Source organism: Triticum urartu, chromosome 6A (genome assembly GCF_056163025.1).
Source record: "Triticum urartu cultivar PI428250 chromosome 6A, HENAU_Tu73, whole genome shotgun sequence".
In the NCBI taxonomy this organism is placed as follows: domain Eukaryota; kingdom Viridiplantae; phylum Streptophyta; class Magnoliopsida; order Poales; family Poaceae; genus Triticum; species Triticum urartu.
In genome coordinates, this window is record NC_141878.1 from 193,781,002 (window position 1) to 193,803,271 (window position 22,270).

At 45.5% G+C, this 22,270-nt stretch overlaps 1 pseudogene; it reads left to right on the forward strand.

The window, feature by feature from the left end:
- Positions 1-14,650: 14,650 nt before the first annotated feature.
- LOC147964715 (uncharacterized) lies at positions 14,651-16,142 on the forward strand (annotated as a pseudogene).
- The last annotated feature ends 6,128 nt before the right edge of the window (positions 16,143-22,270 follow it).

Sequence of the window (22,270 nt, forward strand, 5' to 3'; positions counted from 1 at the left end):
ACGTCTCTCTGCAAAACATAAATTAAGCAAACGTGAGTACAAATGTACCCAGCAAGACTTACATCACAACTAACTACATATGCATCGGTATCAACAAAGGGGTAGTGGAGTTTAACTATAGCAAGCCAGCTTTGACTCAGTGGCTAACCTGAACTACGACTGCAAGCAACTCTTTTGAGGTGGCGCACACGAGTCCACATATTCACCATATCAATACACCACTATGGATCCGCTCCCGTCTCCCTACGAGAACGCCATCCATAGCACTCACGCTTATCTTGCGAGTTTTAGAGTATCCACTTTCACTTGTCTATGAACTATGCAAGGGGTCCAAGTTTCCATATCTGAGGAATCCGGCTATTCGAATAGATAATGATAACCCTGCAGGGGTGTACTTCTTCACACACGCTCTCGCCACTTATCGCCCTGTACACGTCATGTACCTCGGCAACCTTCAAGCGGAAGCCGGGCGAGGGAGTCGGCCACGACCTGACTAACCAACAAGTCTCTAGTCCAGGTTTATCGCCTATTCGGGTTCCATCTGCAAGGAGATCCGACCGGGGTGTCGCTCACGACCCCAAACGATGTGTGCAGGGTTCCCAAGCCCACCATCCAGGTGCCACTTGGTACACCGTGCCACTGTGCCTAGTCTGTCCCAAGCCCACCTGTATCGGGTGCCACTTGGTAGACTACTAACACTACCTACAAACACTAGAAACTAGTTGCAACTTCTGGACAGAGATCGAGTTAATTAATAAGCCAAGAGGGGCTGAGTTACCGGAACCCAATGTGTGGTAGTAACTGTTCACGGATCACAAACACAGAACTTAGTTCCTGAGAACGGCTGCAATGAGACAACCCACCGTGTACTCCTACATGGCCTCTCACCGCTACCTTTACAAAATCATGTTCACACACTTAACTCTCAATGGTAGGACATGTTCACCACGTTCCAATTCATTCCCGATGAATCAGACCTGAATCAACTCTAAGCAGTAGCAGGCATGACAACAAGCATGAATGAGTAGGCACATCAGGGCTCAAACAACTCCTACTCCTACTAATGGGTTTCATCTATTTACCGTGGCAATGACAGGTCATGCAGAGGAAAGGGGTTCAACTACCGCAGCATGTAACAGTTGAATCGTTGTTGTCCTAATGCAGTAAAAGAGAGCAGGAGCGAGAGAGTGGGATTGTATCGGAATGAACAAGAGGTTTTTGCTTGCCTGGCACTTCTGAAGATAGCATAGTTCTTCATCGGTGTCATCGATCACATCGTCGGAACTACGTCCACTAAGAGGGGACAACACCGGCAACAGAGAAGAAACATAATCAATGTAATGCCACAATATGATGCATGATCATGACATGGCAATATGCTGTGAATTGAGCTGATGCATCTAGCTATGATTTAAATGAAGTTGGTTTGAATACATGATTCAAGTTCCAACTCCATATATGATTATTTAAATGCCCTTTATTTGTTTTGTCCAAAACAGAGGACAAACATTGTTCAAACATGCATGAAAATTGTACAAATGGATTCCTTGAATTTTTCTGATATTTTTTCAAATATAATTTATCTTATTTAGAGTTACGGTTGAATTTCTATGATTTGTAGAAGTTTTAACTATTTTCTGGAATTTTCTAAACCTTTTCTGATTTATTCAAATTTCAGAAAATAGTTACAGCGTCAGCATGATGTCAAGATGACGTCATCAGGTCAACACAGCTGACCGGGGTCAAACCTGAGTTATGGGTCCCACATTCCATGTCACTGTGCTGATTAGGTTTAGATTTAAACTAATCCAAAACTTAACAGGGGCTGGCCCCACCTGTCATGGACCCAGGGGGTCATTAGGTTAGTGCCTAATGGCGTTTTCGCCGGAGTTAGGCCACCGGCCATGGACAGACGCGGCGGAGGTGCTCGGGAATCGCCCACAGGGCTCAGTCCGAGGTGTGCTTGGGCTCGTTGGAGATCCCACGCTGGCACGCGTCGAATGGTGGTGGTGGCCGGGCCTGTGATTGCCGGAACCGACGACGGCGAACTCGTGAGCGGCGTCCGGAGCTCGGGTGTCGACGGAATCGACGACACGGCGCGCGGGAGGACCAGCGGTTTGCACCTACATGTTCTACGAGAGCTCACGAATCCAACGGAGGCACACACGGGACCATTTGGTCACCGGAGCCTCGTCGGCGACGAGCTCGTGCGGCGGCGGCATACAGGACTCGCGGTCATCAGCGTTGCAGCGAGAAATCGACCATGGGGAGAGGGGGAGATGACGGCGGGGCTCATAGGGAGTCAGATGGGCGGCTCGTTTGGCTCAGGGAAGTGTCGGAGCGAGCGGGCGGCGAAGGGGATCTCCGGTGGACCGAGGTTGAAGAAGAGGTCAGGGGAGCCGCTGCAGGGCGCGTCCGCTCGCGTGGCTTGGCGGAGATGGCGTAGAGGTCAGCTGCGGAGCTTCTTGGTGCGTCAGAGAGGCGTGTGGAGGCCGGTGGCCACGGTGGTGCACGTCGGCGGCGATGGGCCGCTCGGGTGCGTGCGAGGGAGAGAGAGCAGAGGAGGGGGAAGGGGGTCCAGAGCGAGAGAGGGGGAGTGAGAGGGGGTCAGGGGGTGTCGTGGCGCTGTCTGGGCGCGACGAGGAGGAGCCAGGCAGGCAGCTGCCGGCGTGGCACGCCATGGCGCCGTGCTTGGCTTTGCCTCTGCCAGTAGGCAGAGGTTGAAGACAAGGATGCCCCTGGTGGGCTGGGCTGGTTTGTTGGGCTGCCAGGTAAGACGACCCAGGTGAGTCCTTCTCTCTCTCTCTCTCTCTTTCTAATTTTGTTTCTGTTTTCTATTTATTTTGATTTGTTTTGAATTAGTAAAAATACTAACTCATTTTTTAAAATCCTAACAAAAATTGTGGGCACTATTTGAATTATTTCCAACAGCCCCCAATTGTTTTCAGAAGTATTGAAGCACTTAAAATATTTATAGACATTAAATGCTCCAATTCAAATACAATATGATTTAACTCAAAAATCCCTAAATGTCCAAGAAATATGCTCATCATTTTTGGCAGAGGTTTTCACCTTTATCATAAATCATGAACATTTTCAAAGGGCATTTTGGGTTTATTGAAAATGATTTTATGTTGAACCTATTTGATTTGATCTGGTGCTAGGGTTTGATCAATCCCCATTTCAAATTCAAAAGAATTTAAACATGATGCAACACGTGACTAGCTACCTCAGAGCATACCAGAACTAGGGATGTGACAACTCACCCCCACTAAACAAGAATCTCGTCCCGAGATTCAAGAAGTGGAGTAAGAAGACAGAGGGGTCACAAAACTATCACAGTCTTCTCGATCCAACTGCCCTTCTCGAAGATACCGATATATTGCATCACATTGCTCTTGATGTCTCTGTCTTCGAGATCTTCATCCAACATGATGACGACGGAAGGAAACTCTACAGGAAACGGTCTTCTCAAAGATCGAGCAACTCAAGATCAACTCATGGAGTGAGACGTTGAAACATCTCTTGGGCTGAGACACAAAACACACATCAAGAGAGATGGGAGGTAATAGATGACATTGGTTCAAATTGGTAGGCAACAATTCCACGCTGGAGTAGGATGGTGCATGGTTTCAAAGTAGCAAGGAGGTAATTGCCATGATTCCATAACGGGACACCTTAGGGAAAGGTGACTCGTAGAGCATTTCCCTTAAGTGGCAAAAAGAATTACTTTTGGTACAAAGATCATTGAAACTCTTTATACCAGCCTGAGGTAATCACAATCGATCGTTGGAAGGGGTTCGAAAGAATGGCATACTCCGACTAGGATGGATGATGTGGACTACCTTGTTGAAGACAACGCAATGGATGATTTTTAGCTTACCATCGGAAATGGATGGGACCCATGGTAAGTACACTTTTGAAGATGATCTTGAACAACAACTACTGAGATGCAAGCTGGGAACAAAATGCAAATGTTGGGAATGATTCTGGTAACTGGGGAAGAACTCAACAGTCGAGAGTGAGTCCACTGTTTGAAAAGGTTATGACATAACCGAGGAAACTGGAAGCAAATCCCAGTTGACGCCAACGATAAAACCTAGTGCTTGCGCGTGCTCTCAAGAACTTGAGCATCTCCATATTCATCAAGGTTTTACCAATATCCGTGTCAAGGATCCTGGCAACACAACATACCACCATGATGAATGGTGATGGATGATGCGGATGCAAAGGAAGATAACACTTTCTCAGATTTCACCTTAGCGAGGCCAAGGGGACAGAAACTGGATAATCGACCGAGAGACATTTAGCACTCCACTTCTAATGTTCTCCTTGACGTGCTAGCGCAACCCATTTATTAAAATGGTTTGGTACCTAGGACATCAAGTAAAAGGTCGGACTTCGGGAGCACAAAAATCCATAAGGAACAACTATTGGAGTAATCCCTACGAAATCCTTATGGGGAGGTGGCCAACTTCTTCAATCAAGATACTACAATAATAGGTCTTCCGGCTGGGTGTGTCAGCCACAACATCCACTTTACTGGGTTATAGAGGGACCAATATTATAGCTCTTGGAAGACGTTCCAACCATCATATCTGCCTGAGATTCAGATTTGGTTGGTAACGGGATATTCCAGATTCACCGAGACTAGAAGAAAATGAAAGTTTGCATCACAAATCGACAAGACGATGTTGCGAGATTCTCGGGAAAAGAACTATGATAGTAAGCTCCAAAACATGAGCTGGTTCTGCTACACCCCTGTGAACGCACTATCCTAGACAAGCATGACCACATGGTAGTCTTATAATAAAACACTACCGAGTTCTAGTTGGGAACCATCATCGCAGATAACAAAGTCCTTGCATAAGTCATATGACTAGCTCTTATGAAGGAAGTTCTTCTCCTTGAACAAATCAGTTAGTGGCTTGGTGTGCTAGGGACACATATAGAATGAAGGTTGCAAGTCTCTAAACCACAATATACTTTGCACATATGCATGACTGACTTGGGATGATTCCAGAGGAAGCAAAACAAACTTTCTCGAATTCACGGCGGCAACTTGCATCGATTGCACGTGAACTTAGAGGAAGTCGCTACTTTGATCCAAACATATGCTTCATGAACGAAACACGAAGAAATGCTTACACAAGTTTCCAACACTAGCTTGATGTTCGACATGAATCATGGAGAAGATAAGATGCTGCTGATGGGCTCAACAACAAGTCATCAAGGCTTCCATATAGATGGAATTCCACAATTTAGTGAACACGGTGTTAGCATTGGTCAGACCAAAAGATGTAATGGTGTATGCTTGAGGGATCAACCACGAGTACGACAACATTATGAATATCGTTGGTTCTGATTTGATTTGATAATAGCCCACACTCAAATCAAAGTTTGGACAAGACAATAGATCAAACAATTGATCATGAGGATCAGTCGATGAAGACATCATCTTTCTTCAACACACACACAAAACAAGATATCCCTTTTAAATGAACTAAGTTAGGCAAGCTTTTATCTTCCAACTCTCCAAGTTGTTGTTTGGCTTAACCAACTAGCTCAGGGGTATCCAACACAGATTCTTGGAGAAAGAGTGGTTTATTGGAAACCAACTTGATCACAAACTCAACATATCGGTTAGGGGACGACCTGGTGATACCTCCGTGAAGATATCCGGAAAATCACGAACCACCGATATGTCTCTAAGCTCAAGAACAATCTTGCTTTTCAAGGCAAGATGACATGATCAGAAGAGCAAGGGATTCAATCCTAACTCAAAGATCAAAGAGTGCACCAGAAATAAGGACAAGGTAGCACGATCAATCCTAGAATAGTGATTCGATAACCAACACGCTAAGAATGATATTAATGTCCATTAACTACCAAGCAACACGGTTGCTAGGAGTATTGATTTCACACATCACAGTTCACCTGTCGGCATTCCGGTTACAACCAACATGGAGACCAAGAAATGAATAATGATGGCGAAAGTATCACTATATCAAGAATTCATAAGAGATTGTACAATTCTCACGTCATTCTTGATATGAAAGAGGGTGACACTCCAAGGTAGAACAGAGCAAAAGCTGAATTGGCATTTTGATCTGTGGAATACAACTACTTTGACCCAATCCTCGAAGTGGACAAGGAACTGGAGTTTGTTTCTCCTTGTCATTCTGGAATAGAATGGCTTGACGGACCACAAGAGTAAAAGGCACCGATAAACACGAATGCACACATACTCTTGACTATCAACTGATAGGCTAAGGTCGGAAGACAACTAAAGGGGAACAACTCAAGGAACATATAATTTTTTTTGAGTTGTGGATGCATGGATTAGTATGTCGAACAAGTTCAACATATTTCTTCCGGATAACCCATGTAGAAAGGTAGAACTAGCAGAGTCACAACATAGAATTGAGAACTCATCAAGAGCACTCTGTTTGTGATCTTTCGGTTCAACGAGGAACTTCTGCCATGAATGGTTCATGGTATTTGGAAGAATGATATACCACAGACTTCGAGGACTATCGCAAAGGTTACTAATATCTTAAGGGAACTAACAAATACTAACAACATGAACTAGGGTGAATCTCGGGTTCAAAACCCAGGAGTAAAATACCTACTAACTAAATAACATCACGAGATGCTTTCGAGAATGGGGTCCAGAATCATCACACTGGGAACACCAAACATGGTTAGATTACTAACTCTAAGATACCCTAGTGTCATAATAACAACTCCAACATATATGTCGAGGCAATAAAGTACCTCAACTCACCGATTAGTGTGGTTGAACTGGCCCAAAGGGACATGAGGAACGAAAAGAAGGAATTTGCAAATGCATCAGACTATTTAGAAACCTGGTATGACTCGGACAGCATAATGGTTGTAAATGCTCAAAAAGATTTGAGACATCTGGCAAAATGGTGGTATAACCACTCAACATCACAATATCAAGGTCCGAGACCCACTGACGATACACAGAAGTAGTAGGAACTGAACTGAGGCCTGAAACCATCAATCCTATAAGTCTATGGATTAGTAACTCGTCATCCTGATAGATAGAAGAGAAACCTAGTTCTTAACCCCGTAGAAAAGATAAGATGACTCAGATCAGAAGGTCATGAGGATAAGGAGTAAAAAGAGCCTTACGTTCCCTTCCACAATCAATTCCCTTATATAACTAAAGCATTTCTAGACACGACTTCGACCAGCTTGTCTTGGTAAACCTACAGGCAGTCAGGCTCTGATACCAAAGCTGTCAGGACCCCAATTCTAAGTCACACCAATCTAGCCTGTAACACCTCATATCACTTTGCGGCCTCACGCACGGTATTCCCACGGGTGTCGCCTTACCATGGCCTGAGACCGTTTGCGCCTTTTGGCTCACGTATATGATAGTGTCGCTAGCATCCATATGACAGAGAACCCGGGCCGACATGACTAGTCGTGAACCCAAAGTGGCACTAACTTACGGGGACAGGCATACATGAATCAACATCGAGCATGTCGGTCAGCAGCGTGTGAATCCGGGCTGTAGCACTGGGCTAACAGGACTCCGGGAACCCGGGCTGTAGCAGGCTAGGTAGGACTCCGGATGTCACCGCGTGACATTTCCCCGAAGGGACAGACACAAGAACGAAGTGAATCACATGCTGGCCAGTCAAATGCTCCGGAGCAGTAGTGCTGGGCTAGCAGGACTCCGATGAACCGGGCTGTAGCGGACTACTATGGCTCATGGAAGCACAAGACTACATTTCCCCATAAGAGAGGCCACCAAGGATAAACAACTAGGTTGTCGGATCCCACACATACCAAGCATTTCAATCATACACACAATATGCTCGATATGTGTAAATACAACCTGGCATCACAACATAACTCTATGACTCAAGTATTTATTAGGCTCCGAGGAGCGAGATATTACAAACATGGGTCTCATGACCCAACTTTCAGAGCATACAAGTCAAAGCACATGCGGAAGCTTAACCTGTCTGAGTACAGACAACTAAAAACGAAGAAGGCTGAGGAGCCTGACTATCTACAAGACCCTCCCAAGGGTACAAAATCGTAGCTCAGGTAACAAGTGAAATGTCAAAGTCCAAGCGGAACTACTAGTGATACTGACGTCTCTCTGCAAAACATAAATTAAGCAAATGTGAGTACAAATTTACCCAGCAAGACTTACATCAGAACTAACTACATATGCATCGGTATCAACAAAGGGGTAGTCGAGTTTAACTGCAGCAAGCCAGCTTTGACTCAGTGGCTAACCTGAACTACGACTTCAAGCAACTCTTTTGAGGTGGCGCACACGAGTCCACATATTCACCATATCAATACACCACTATGGATCCGCTCCCGTCTCCCTATGAGAACGCCATCCATGGCACTCACGCTTATCTTGCGAGTTTTAGAGTATCCACTTTCACTTGTCTATGAACTATGTAAGGGGTCCAAGTTTCCATATCCGAGGAATCCGGCTATTCGAATAGATAATGATAACCCTGCATGGGTGTACTTCTTCACACACGCTCTTGCCACTTATCGCCCTGTACACGTCATGTACCTCGGCAACCTTCAAGCGGAAGCCGGGCGAGGGAGTCGTCCACGACCTGACTAACCAACAAGTCTCTAGTCCAGGTTTATCGCCTATTCGGGTTCCATCCGCAAGGAGATCCGGCCGGGGTGTCGCTCACGGCCCCAAACGATGTGTGCAGGGTTCCCAAGCCCACCATCCGGGTGCCACTTGGTACACCGTGCAACTATGCCTAGTCTGTCCCAAGCCCACCTGTACCGGGTGCCACTTGGTAGACTACTAACACTACCTACAAACACCAGAAACTAGTTGCAACTCCTGGACAGAGATCGAGTTGATTAATAAGCCGAGAGGGGCCAAGTTACCGGAACCCAATGTGTGGTAGTAACTGTTCATGGATCACAAACACAGAACTCAGTTCCTGAGAACGGCTGCAATGAGACAACCCACCATGTACTCCTACATGGCCTCTCACCGATACCTTTACCAAATCGTGTTCACACACTTAGCTCTCAACGGTAGGACATGTTCACCATGTTCCAATTCATTCCCGATGACTCAGACCTGACTCAACTCTAAGCAGTAGCAGGCATGAGAACAAGCATGAATGAGTAGGCACATCAGGGCTCAAACAACTCCTACTCATACTAGTGGGTTTCATCTATTTACTATGGCAATGACAGGTCATGCAGAGGAAAGGGGTTCAACTACCGCAGCATGTAACAGTTGAATCGTTGTTGTCCTAATGCAGTAAAAGAGAGCAGGAGCGAGAGAGTGGGATTGCATCGGAATGAACAAGGGGGTTTTGCTTGCCTGGCACTTCTGAAGATAGCATAGTTCTTCATCGGTGTCATTGATCACATCGCCGGAACTACGTCCACTAAGAGGGGACAACATCGGCAACAGAGAAGAAACATAATCAATGCAATGCCACAATATGATGCATGATCATGACATGGCAATATGCTATGATTTGAGCTAATGCATCTAGCTATGATTTAAATGAAGTTGGTTTGAATACATGATTCAAATTCCAACCCCATATCTGATTATATAAATGCCCTTTATTTATTTTGTCCAAAACAGAGGACAAACATTGTTCAAACATGCATGAAAATGGTACAGATGGATTCCTTGATTTTTTCTGATAATTTTTCATATATAATTTATCTTATTTGGAGTTACGGTAGAATTTCTATGATTTTTAGAAGTTTTAACTATTTTTTGGAATTTTCTAAACCTTTTCTGATTTATTCAAATTTCAGAAAATAGTTGCAGCGTCAGCATGATGTCAAGATGACATCATCAGGTCAACACAGCTGACCGGGGTCAAACCTGAGTTGTGGGTCCCACATTCCTTGTCACTGTGCTGATTAGGTTTAGATTTAAACTAATCCAAAACTTAACAGGGGCTGGCCCCACCTGTCATGGACCCAGGGGGTCATTAGGTTAGTGCCTAATGGCGTTTCGCCGGAGTTAGGCCGCCGGCTATGGACAGACGCGGCGGAGGTGCTCGGGAATCGCCCACCGGGCTCGGTTCAAGGTGTGCTTGGGCTCGTTGGAGAGCCCTCGCTGGCGTGCGTCGACCGGTGGTGGTGGCCGGGCCTATGGTTACCAGAACCAATGACGGCGAGCTCGTGAGCGGCGGTCGGAGCTCAGGTGTCGACGCAATCGATGACATGACGCGCGGGAGGACCAGCGGTTTGCACCTACATGTTCTACGAGAGCTCACGAACCCAACGGAGGCACGCATGGGACCATTTGGTCACCGGAGCCTCGTCGGCGACGAGCTCGTGCGGCGGCGGCATACGGGACTCGCGGTCATCGGTGTTGCAGCGAGAAATCGACCATGGGGAGAGGGGGAGATGACGGCGGGGCTCACAGGGAGTCGGATGGGTGGCTCATTTGGCTCGGGGAAGCGTTGGAGCGAGCGGGCGGCGAAGGGGATCTCCGGCGGACCGAGGTTGAATAAGAGGTCGGGGGAGCCGCTGCAGGGCGCGTCCGCTCGCGTGGCTTGGCGGAGATGGCGTAGAGGTCAGTTGCAGAGCTTCTTGGTGTGTCGGAGAGGCGTGTGGAGGCCGGTGGCCGCGGTGGTGCATGTCGGCGGCGACGGGCCGCTCGGATGCGTGCGAGGGAGAGAGCAGAGGAGGGGGAGGGGGTCCAGAGCGAGAGAGGGGGAGTGAGAGGGGGTCAGGGGGTGTCATGGCGCTGTCTGGGCGCGACGAGGAGGAGCCAGGCAGGCAGCTGCCGGCATGGCGCGCCGTGGCGCCGTGCTCGGCCTTGCCTCTACCAGTAGGCAGAGGTTGAAGACAAGGATGCCCCTGGTGGGCTGGGCTGGTTTGTTGGGCTGCTAGGTAAGACGACCTAGGTGAGTCCTTCTCTCTCTCTCTCTCTCTTTCTAATTCTGTTTTTGTTTTCTATTTATTTTTATTTGTTTTGAATTAGTAAAAATACTAACTCATTTTGTAAAATCCTGACAAAAATTGTGGGCACTATTTGAATTATTTCCAACAGCCCCCAATTGTTTTCAAAAGTATTGAGGCATTTAAAATATTTATAGACTTTAAATGCTCCAATTAAAATACAATATGATTTAACTCAAAAATCCATAAATGTCCAAGAAATATGCTCATCATTTTTGGCAGAGGTTTTCACTTTTATCATAAATCATGAACATTTTCAAAGGGCATTTTGGGTTTATTGAAAATGATTTTATGTTGAACCTATTTGATTTGATCTGGTGCTAGGGTTTGATCAATCCCCATTTCAAATTCAAAATAATTTAAACATGATGCAACACGTGACTAGCTAGCTCAGAGCATACCAGAACTAGGGATGTGACATCAACGAGCTCGCCACCGCATGTCACACCCTGCATTGCGCCCACTCAAGGGAATATTTAAAAATCAAAAAATTAAAACACTAATATGACAAAAATGGACATGATGGCCGCCAACCAATATTCATGCTGTGCATCTAGCCCATACACCTTCCCGCATATTCCTACCCGTTTTTGCACAGGATTGGTCGGATCAAGGAACTGGGACGCGGAACATCGTCGGGGATGTAAGGCACACTGAGGGCAGAGTTCGCGGGAAGTACGTAGAAGCCGGACGGGACATGGCAGGATTGGGAGTTTGGTCATTCCATCAGATGTTACAATCGTTATCAATTCTAAAAATTTCGTATACTTGGCAGATGGCGTTCCCTCCTGGCAATCTAGGTATGGGCGTAGCCTGCAAACCAACACAACGCATAGATGAAATACCGTGGCTAAGCAAAATCTAATGACTGAAAGTATGTCCATGTGTTTGAATTTCAAACAATAACGTGCCAATGACGTGCCCCTCATGCCTCTAGTGGCTCGTTTCCCTCGTGGAGTCTCATAGTCTAGCTCTTAGCCACTCCTTATTCCATTTCCTATCATAGTCAACCTGCGCGTGCCCATGATGATGTATTGACATACATGTGAGACCAGTGAGAAGCACGGCTGGGTGACGCGAGAAAAACGCAGATGGAGACCATGTCGTCGCTAGGTCGAATCACATGGTGCATGGGATGGGGCGAGGACAACAGGGTTTTACAACAGGACAACAACATGCCCCGTGGTGCGCTAGTGTTGTGCACCGTGGGCAGCGCTGGTGCTGGAGTACATGCTCGGTGACAGCCTAGCTGACCAACTCCACTCCACCACGCCGTTGTTCACCTGGCGCCACCGCATGTGCGTCTTCGACAATGTGGTCAGTGCGCTAGAGCACCCCCACAACGACATCTCCATAGTTCACGACGACGTCTCATCTCCAACGTGCTCGTGGACGGCGACGGTCGCGTGCGGGTCTGCAACCCGGGGTCGACTTGCGAAGGCACCTTATTGGCCACCGTTGTGGGCTATGTGGGCCCCTTCTTTCTCCGCATGGGCAGCGTTTCCAAGAAGTCCGACGTGTATGGCTTCGCGTGCTGCTGCTCGAGGCCATCACTGGCTAGCCGGCTACCGCAGCGCCAGGCCTAGACGGCAATGACCAGTACCTAGCGACAAAGGTGCTACCATGCGTGACCGCGGCCAGGGTGTTGGGGCTCATGGACGGCAGGATGGGCGACGACCATGATGCCGTGGAGGAAGCCGATAGCGTGTAGATCATCGTCGATCGCGTTGTGATGCAGCTGAGGCTCCAGACGGCGATGGCGCAGGTGCGGGTGTGGGCGACCATCACACATAAGGGAGCAAATTGATAATATGACACACTTTTCCTGGCACTTTGATCTGATGACACACCTTTCTTTTAGATTGATTAGATGACCCAGATTTGATTGATAGCTGGATTAAATGACACAACTTGAGTTTTTCTCTCCTTTTCTAGGTATGGGCCCCCACATCATATTTTTGTAGGACAATTTTGCCCCTGGTCGTTTCACCTGCCTGGCTTCGATCCCTTGTTCGATCGATCGTTCCTGGAAGTGCGAACAAAACGAGGCACAGAAGAGACCCGTTGCGCCGCCGCTCCCGCTTCCTCCTGCCTGCGCCGCCAGTACCCAGCATCGCCCCGCCGCTCCTGCTTCCTCCCACCGCGCCGCCAGTGCCCAGCACCGCCCCGCCGTGCCTCTTCCCCGTGTGCTGCCAGTTCCCCGCCACCTCCTGTCCGTTTTTTTCATCCGGCAACGCTCCAGCCGTTCCGCCCTGTCGACGCCTCGTCCATCGACTCACAGGTGGAATCGCATCTCTCTCTCTCCCTCCTTCTCCCTCTCCCTCTTTGTCTAACCGTCTCAGCTAGGAAGTTGAGGCATACACGAACCCTAGACATGGAGATTATGGTGGACAAGAGATAGTGGGAAGGCTTCACGACGAGTAGAACCCACTGATTGTGGTGATGGAGCCAGATGTCGCAGCTCCGGATGGGTTAGTAGCTTCTGAATTGGATCATTGTCTGATTTTTTATCAGAAGTTTATGAAAAGTTAGGCCCAATCATTGATTTTGTTTGAAAAATTATGTAATTTTGTAGGGAAGAAGGTGCAGGGCTGCGCGTTGTCATTTATAAACTAATTGTTAGAGTTCTTCAATTTGTCACAAAGCTTGATGATGGCAGCGAGCGCCAAGTTGCCGAACATGATGTGGAGTTTGAGGTTAACATGAAACATTTTACGGTTGAAAAATTGATAGGACTCATTAGATCAAAAATTATATGGGGGTTGGTCAAGAGGTCCATATTTTGTGTCAAGATAAGCACTTTGAATCAGTTGAGAGGATTGATAGCTATTGGAAGTTGTTGACAGCATTTCTTGAGAGATGGGAAGAGAAAGAATTGCTTGTGCTTGCTCAAGTTGTGGACAATGCAAAGGGGGTTACAACATCATCTTGTTCTGGAAATATCCCATCTAGTGATATAGTGGACAATATCATTAGTTCAAGTTCCGATGTTTACCACTCAAATGCTAGCAGTGCATCATGTATCAGTGATTTCGCAACTTGTAATTTGCTTCCTAGTAATCAGAGATATGTGCAATCTGATGGTGAAGTTGTCATTGATTGGTCCACTTTTGAGATAACTCCTGTTGGTGATGATGTAATAGCACCTATGTCCGAGGAAAACATGTGTGCGGTTCTTGGAATTGAGGATGAGGCCGATGATGCTCAACAACGAAATGAGCCAGCTCCAGTTGTTGTGTGCCATGTTAGTGAGGAATTAATGGCTGAGGGAGCCATACCAGTAGATGACCAAGTTCTTGAAGACATAGAAATTTATATGACAAAGATCATCCAAAAGTTGAGAAAGGTTCGATCTTTCCAACAATGATAGATTGTAGGAGGGCTGTGAGACAATGGGCAATTAATGAAGAATCCAACCTTGGAACTTATAAAGCTAACAAGAGTAGGTGGATGGCACATTGTATGGCTGAGGATTGTCCATGGAAAATAACATGTCGTTTGATGGCTGATAAGACAAAGACCAGGGTACTAACATAGCTTAAATAACTTCGTTTTTTCTGTTATGTTCTATTATGGTAGCATCCTATTATTGTAGGTACTAACAACTTTGTCATGTATGCAGGTTAACCAAATAGGGCCATCACACACATGTGTTTCAAGTAGCAGGATAACTTCGGCAATGGCCTCACAGGATTGGGTTCAAGAAAGGTCTAAGAAAATATTGAGGAAAACTCCAAATATATGTATGGAGGAAGATTGGAATGTAACCACTAGCTATGACACTGTATGGAAGGGGATGCAGAGAGCAAAGGATGAGATATATGGTTCGTGGGGTAGTAGCTTCCGGTACCTATTCAATTTCAAAGCAGAGATAGAACTGAGATCTCCTGGAACCATTGTTGAGGTCGACACTAAACTAAAGGACGGTAATGTTTACTTTCATAGATTCTTTATGGCACTTAAGCCTTGTGTCGATGGGTTCCATGCTGGATGTAGGCCTTTTCTTAGCATAGACTCAACTGCATTGAATGGGAAGTGGAATGGTCATTTAGCTACATGTACCGCTTTAGATGGACATAATTGGATGTTTCCTCTTGCATTTGGTTTTATCGAGGTTGAGGATGACGATAATTGGACATGGTTCATGACACAGTTGCATAGAGCACTAGGGCCAATTCCAAAGCTTGCTATAAGTACCGATGCATGTAAAGGTTTAGAAAATGCAGTTAAGAAAGTTTTCCCTCAAGCAGAACAAAGGGAGTGTTTTAGGCATTTGATGCAGAATGTTTCCAAAAGATACCGCGGTGACATAATTGGTCGTATGTGGGCTGCTGGAAAGACATATAGACCTTCAGTGTTTGAGTATCACTTCTCTAAGGTTCTAGAATCAAGTCCAACTATTGGTAAGTACTTACATGATTACCACAACTTTAAGTGGATGAGGTCTAGTTTTGACACCGAAATCAAGTGCGATTACATTCATAACAACCTTGCTGAGTCCTTCAATAATTGGATAAGAGGAATCAAAGATCTTCCTGTAGATGGGCTAGCTGACATACTTAATGGAAAGATAATGAAATTAATTGAAAAAAGAAGAAAGATTGGGGAAAAGCTACATGGAGAAATGTTGCCAGCAGTTGTACAACAAGTGAATAATAGAACAAGAGGGCTTGGGCACTTGAAAGTAACTAGAGCAAGTAACTGGAAAGGTGAGGTCAGGGACATCAATAAAGACAATCTGAGGCTTGTGGTTAACATAGAGCAAAGTGAGTGCACGTGCCTAGAGTGGCAGCACACAAGTAAACCTTGTGAACATGCACTTGTTTTCTTGATTGGAAAAAGGAACGTGAAGATGGAAAATTATCTCCATGAGTACTACTCTGTACAAAGGTTTAGGTCAGCTTATAGGGGGGGTCGTTGAGCCCCTCACAGATAGATCACAGTGGCCTAATGTTGAACTAGACTTTGTATTGCATGCACCGCTCCCCAAAAGTTCAAAAGGAAGAAAAAGGAAGTTTAGATTGAAAAGTTGCCTTGAAAAGGGAGGAGGAAATTATAAAAAGAAACCACCACCAAAGGGTCAATTAGGAAGCCAAAATAGGTGCAAGAAGTGTCATGAATTGGGACATAGGCAAGCTCGTTGCCCAACTAATGGGGTGAAGAAAAGGTAATGTCTATTGATTCACATTTACTCAACTCATATTTTATGTTATATTATTTGCTTGTAAAACTCGTTGATTTTGTTGTTAGGAAACCAAAACCTAGGAACATAAAACCAAACACTGAAGTTAATGTCGAATGTACAATCCCTGGAGATGCTCTCCTACAAGCTAGCCCTCGACCTAGGACGAGGAGGTAATGTTTTCCTTCTCTTAAATATCTCTACAACCGTGGCATGTTTTTCTCTTGAGCAATGTCTTATGTGTAGTCAAACATCTCTTGGAAGCACTCTTCAAGTGACATCTTCATTGACTATTCCACAACGCAGCCCTGGTCCAATGACAAGGAGGTATTTTTTTGCATTTTCTTCAATATATGTACAAATGTCTTATGTGTTATGTTTTCTGTAGCCAATCATCTCTTGGAAGCCCTCTTGGAGGGGAATCTTCATTCGCTATTCCACAACGCAGCCCTGGTCCAATGACAAGGAGGTATTTTTTTGCAATTTGTTAAATACCTGTATAAATGTGTTAGGTTATTATCTTAAACAATGCATTATTCTATAGCCAATCATCTCTTGGTAGCCCTCTTGGAGGGACATCTTCATTGGCTATCCCACAACGCAGCCCTGGTCCAATGACAAGGAGGTATTTTTTTCTGATGTTCTTCAATATCACTACAAATGTGTTATGTTTCTATCTTAAACAAGGCTTGTTTATGTAGTCAATCATCTCTTGGTAGCCCTCTTGGAGGGACATCTTCATTGGCTATCCTACAAGGCATCCCTGGCCCAATCACAAAGAGGTAAAAAAACCTGAAGTTTTTCTTCAATTGTGTGTAACATTTGTCTGTTCTTTAATTCAAGGAATCGATGCATTATGTAGGAAACTTTCTATGGAAACAAGGACTCCCTCGACTCCAACAAAGGTTGTTGTGAAGGCCGCAAAGAAGATCACGCCGAGGAAGAGAAAAACAATGTAGCATGTCATGTTATGATTTGTCGTGCGTGTTGTGATTTTCATGAAATTGATGCCACGTGTTCACGAAGTAGATGCTTTCGGGATTGAATTCTTGCCCTGTCTTCTTTGATATTTTCGTGTGTAGTGAGATGATGACTCACTTTATGCTTTTGAAAGCAACTTGTCAGACATGACTCACTTTCTGCTTCAAATATAAAATTCATACCTATAAATTATGGATTGTCAAGTCTATGGGTACATATGCACCTTATTCTGCTGATTTTGTGGATTCACATATATATTCTTGTGTCATGTGAAAATGGTACAAAATAAAGAGAGATCATGTCAAAATTTGGTGAAAATGGTGTCAATTTTATTTAATAAAACTGTACATAATTTCATGCTTCAAAAAACAACAGTGAGCAGCTACAGCAGGCTCCAGCCAACAGCAATAAGCTAGCAAGAAGACGTACATTCTACAAAAGCTACTCATACAAGAACATCGAATACCTACAAGCTACTAGCGATGGCACGCTCTGGCGACGCGGCCGTGCCGGCGACGGGAAGGAGACAACGAGGTGGTGGCACGCCGGCGGGAAGGATCCATGGCGAGTTAAGGCACCGGGAAGCATGCAGCGGGATCACCACGCTCCATGCGTAGAGCTACCATATGTACGTGTGCATGCATGGAGCCTGGCATGTGCTGATCGAGGCGTGTTCTCTATCAGGAACGATCGATCGAACAAGGGATCGAGCCAGGCAGGTGAAACGACCAGGGGCAAAATTGTCCTACAAAAATATGACGTGGGGGCCCATACCTAGAAAAGGAGAGAAAAACTCAAGTTGTGTCATTTAATCCAGCTATCAATCAAATCTGGGTCATCTAATCAAACTAAAAGAAAGGTGTGTCATCAGATCAAAATGCCAGGAAAAGTGTGTCATATTATCAATTTTCTCCACAAAAGGTGGCGGTATCCATCGCGTGGATGGAAGACGGCGATATGATGGCGCCGATGTCGGCACGGCCGTGTACCGGACGACCCACTTTAACGCCATTGCATCCAATCCGCATGTCGCTATGGATGATTACCAGGACATTGTTTTGATTTGGAAGAGGTATTTAAGACACGTGGAGATGTTGCGTACGAACTCCTACGGACGTGTTAGGATCCGCTTGTCATAAAACAAATGATGAACAGAAGAAACAAGGGATGAACACATAGATTTTTTTTCTAGAAAACAAACACATAGATAAAAGCTCACGCATGGCTGGCATTCCATGAAAGCCCATCAACACACAACTACATCACCCAAGCCAGCTTAGCGTGTGTGCTAGCGTACCAATAGTCTAGAAAATTTTACCGTAGAAAATTGATTGGTCCCTATTTTGGTGTGAACAGTTATCGTAGACCCATTAAATCTCAACCATGAATCTTTCTGATTTACACAAAATCAATGGATATAAATAGGTGACTTATGGAGAACCAGGAAAGGCTCTGTACTTTAATATTAGGTATAGATTGAGTACATAAGATGATCAGCTTGTCTATTTTATAAACATAGGTTAAAAAGATGCGGGAGGATGGGCAGGCAGTTGATGATGCCCTTTACGCACTAGCAATGGGTCCTGATACTCGGGTAAGACAATATGAATCTTGCGTTGTTGGAGATGTGCGCTACAACACGCTTGCACATGATGAAGGCAGGAAGACACAAAACAGTGCCATCATGAGCACGGATACGTATGGAAGAGTGACAACTAAAACGTATGCTAACATAACAGACATTATTCAGTTGCAATATATCTCTAGTTTCGAGGATCATCGGTGTGTGGTTCTATTGTGCTGTCGTTGGTATAACCTGTTTTCCAGGATCACAAAACCCAGAGTTGATGATTATTTCAAATCCATCAATGTCAAGGCGGCGTACCAGACCAACGAGCCTTTTATTTTGGCAAATCAAGCAACACAGATATTTTTCTTGGAAGACACATTTGCACGTAGCAATCACTGGAGAGTATTGCAAAGGTTTGAGCAGAGGAATTCATTTAATGAAGTTGCACAACAAGATGATGCTTACACCGCTCCTGATGTACAAGATTCCACAGATGTTCCTAATACCTTTGAGAACCATCACGTCAATGATGCTGGCGAAAAGATTGCCTGTCGTGCTGTGGACATACAAGAGTTGATCAAGAAGAAGCTAATGTTCGAGGACATTGAGAATGAAGAAGAAGAAGACATTGTGGGGAATTACGATTCAGACTGATACACATGGCGAAGATGTTGACGCTGCTGCTGCGGATGATGATTAGATTTCTTTTGTCGTATTTGCCTGTCAGAAGAGGTTTTTTTATCTACTATGTGAAATTGTGTTTGCTATGACTACTGAAACCTGATAAACGTGTTGTTTAGTATTTTGCTGTGAGAACATCACTTGTTATGTATGTTCATTTGTGTTTGGTGATTGTATGACGAGTAAAACATGATGACATTGTTGTTTAGTTGTACTCATATTTGGCTGTGAAACTTGAAGTTGATGACATAGTTTGCTGTTGGACTGCAATTTGCTCGATGTCTTCGAATGGGAACAAAGCTGACCCGACAGGGCGTCTGCTAATTTATTTATTTATTACCAAAAGGGCCTCTTCTATTTATTTATTTATGAGCAAAAGGGGATACCCCCCGATTTCCGTTAATATAAATCATTAGATGTTCACAACACTACGCCCAGCCTGCTACACAGGTTTCATTCATTACTAGTTTCAGCAAAGTGCTCATGTCATAGCCACTGAATACATCACGAGTGCTACATACACTGCAAATAAAGAGACAATCATCCAACAGAGCACATCGATTTTTCCCATTATCTTCACAAGCTCTTTCATCTCCTCATTGTTGTCAAGGCCGTTCAGCAGATGTTGCTTGGCCATGATCAGAGGAACTGCATCTTTAACCTTCTGCTCTGCATCTTCCTCTTCTGCCGTTCCTTCAGTTACTTGTCCAACACCCCAACTTGCTGGTATTGGGATTCCTGGGCAAACCAAATAATCAGCGTAATTGCATTCCCCCACATTAGCAACTTCCCAAAAATACAAATCACACGAATCTTCCCTTTTCTGCACAAATCAAATTGGAAGATCATCAACCAAAGTATTAAAAAAATCAGCAACTGAAAGCAGCAGAACAACACATAAACATATTATTACCCCATGATTCGGGCATTTGTAGAAGACTCGGCCAGGGTTGAGGATTGTGGTAGAGACGCGATGGATGATTTTGCATGATTTGCAGCAGTGGCACCACACCAACGACAGCGGGTTGCGATGAGCAACCGGCTGCGGTGCGTGTGCCGACGGGGGTGTGATGAGACCCACAGGCGATGGTACGGGTGGAGACTTGGCGCATATCTGGTTGTTGCCTGCTGAAGAGCAGGTGGACGAGCAGCCAGCAGACATGGTTGCTGCTGCCAGAGCTTCTGATGCTAGGCAGAGTAAGTAGAGAAGAGGAGAAGCAAACGTTGGATATGTCAGTTTCATTACTTGCAGAGTAGCATAGCACCATATATAGTCATAGTCTAGGTTTGGATTCGAACCAGCTACAGGAGCACGTCTCTCTTTTTTCTAAAACTCAGCAACGTCTCTTTACTGGTACACTAGCTTGTTCTGTACGCCTTCTCATGTCTTTGGTTTTCTTTCTCTCTTTTTTGCGAGGAAGGAAGGAGGAAAAAATTGAGAGTTCCTGGGACTCAAACCCAAGACCTCTCGGTTGAATACCGAGGGTGCTAGTCACTTATGTGGCGAACGTTCCCTGGGAGGAGGATGGCAGACGAACGCATTTTCCTCGCAATTTTAGTTGCGATGCAAGATCGAATGGTTGCAGTTTCGGGAATGTTACCAGGCGAACGAGCCCAGTTTTTATTTTCTTCCTATATATAAAAAAGTATGCTACTTGGTGTAGGCTTAGTCAACAGACGATTGTGCCAACCTTGACCGTTGGATTGACATTCAACATCTGTCGTGCTTCTTCAGTCTCTTCTTCCTCCAGCTGCCAAAGCCAAACCAGCGCTGACGGGACACCTACTCCCGCCTCCCATGGCTGGCTGTGCTGCCGCGCACGCATCGTGACCACATCGCACCCTAAAACTCTGCGCATCTTCCCCGGCTCCTGTTCGTTCCCGTCCAAGGCCTCACCATCGTCCTCTGCATTGGTTCGCTCAACGCAGCGCCGCCCTTCGATGTTGTCAACATGGTCAAAAACCGAGAGGAGTAAGGAGATGACTGTGCATGGTGAGGATGACAGTAGGGACCCAGCAGCGCACAATAATTTTGTTTTTTCGGGACAGAGAAGGGTATCAACTGGGTTGTGTGGGAGCTGTGGCCCATCTAGCCCAGGCTTTTATTTCATATGTTTAGCACATGACCAGCCCAGTTTGTTTTTTTCCTTTCTGAAAATGGCTAGCCCAACTATTTTGTTTTTTGCAGAATAACCAACGTAGGCCTACTTGCTTTTCTATGCCATGCTCGGCCGGAAATCTTTCAAGACAAGGAGGGATGCATTTTGCCCAGAAAATGGGCTATAAGTAATAAGAAATGGGCTATAAGTAATAATAAATGGGCTATAAACTGAAAAAATACAGCAAACAGGCAATTAGTTCCAAAATACTTCTTCTTTCGGATTTTGATATTTTAAATTTCATTGTTTTTGTGCGGGTAAAATTTCATTGGATTTAAATTGAGGTATGTTTAGTCTTTAAATTAATTTGAATCTGGCTAGAATTTCGGGCTGTATGCTGTTTGGGACAGATTTGGAGGCTGACTTGTTGGTATACGAGGTTGATGTGTACGAAAGGCTTTGTCAACTTAGTCCACAAACGATTCTAGCAGCAGTGACCGTTGGATGTTAATCCAACGGCCATGCTGCTTCCTCAATATCTGATCTTCTTGCTCCAGCCGCCCAAACCAGCGCCGGTGGGACTGCCTGCTCCTGCCTCCCGTGGCCGGCTGTGCTGCTGCACAGGCCGCACCGCCCCACCCTACTCCATTGCTGGCCAGACCATTCCTCTACTCACCCACACCTCTTCTTATTTTCCGGCGACGGCAGCCAGACCAGTAAACCCTCGTACTCCCCACCTCATGGGCAACCACTGCCGAATCTTCCCCGGCTCAGTGTCGTTCCCTT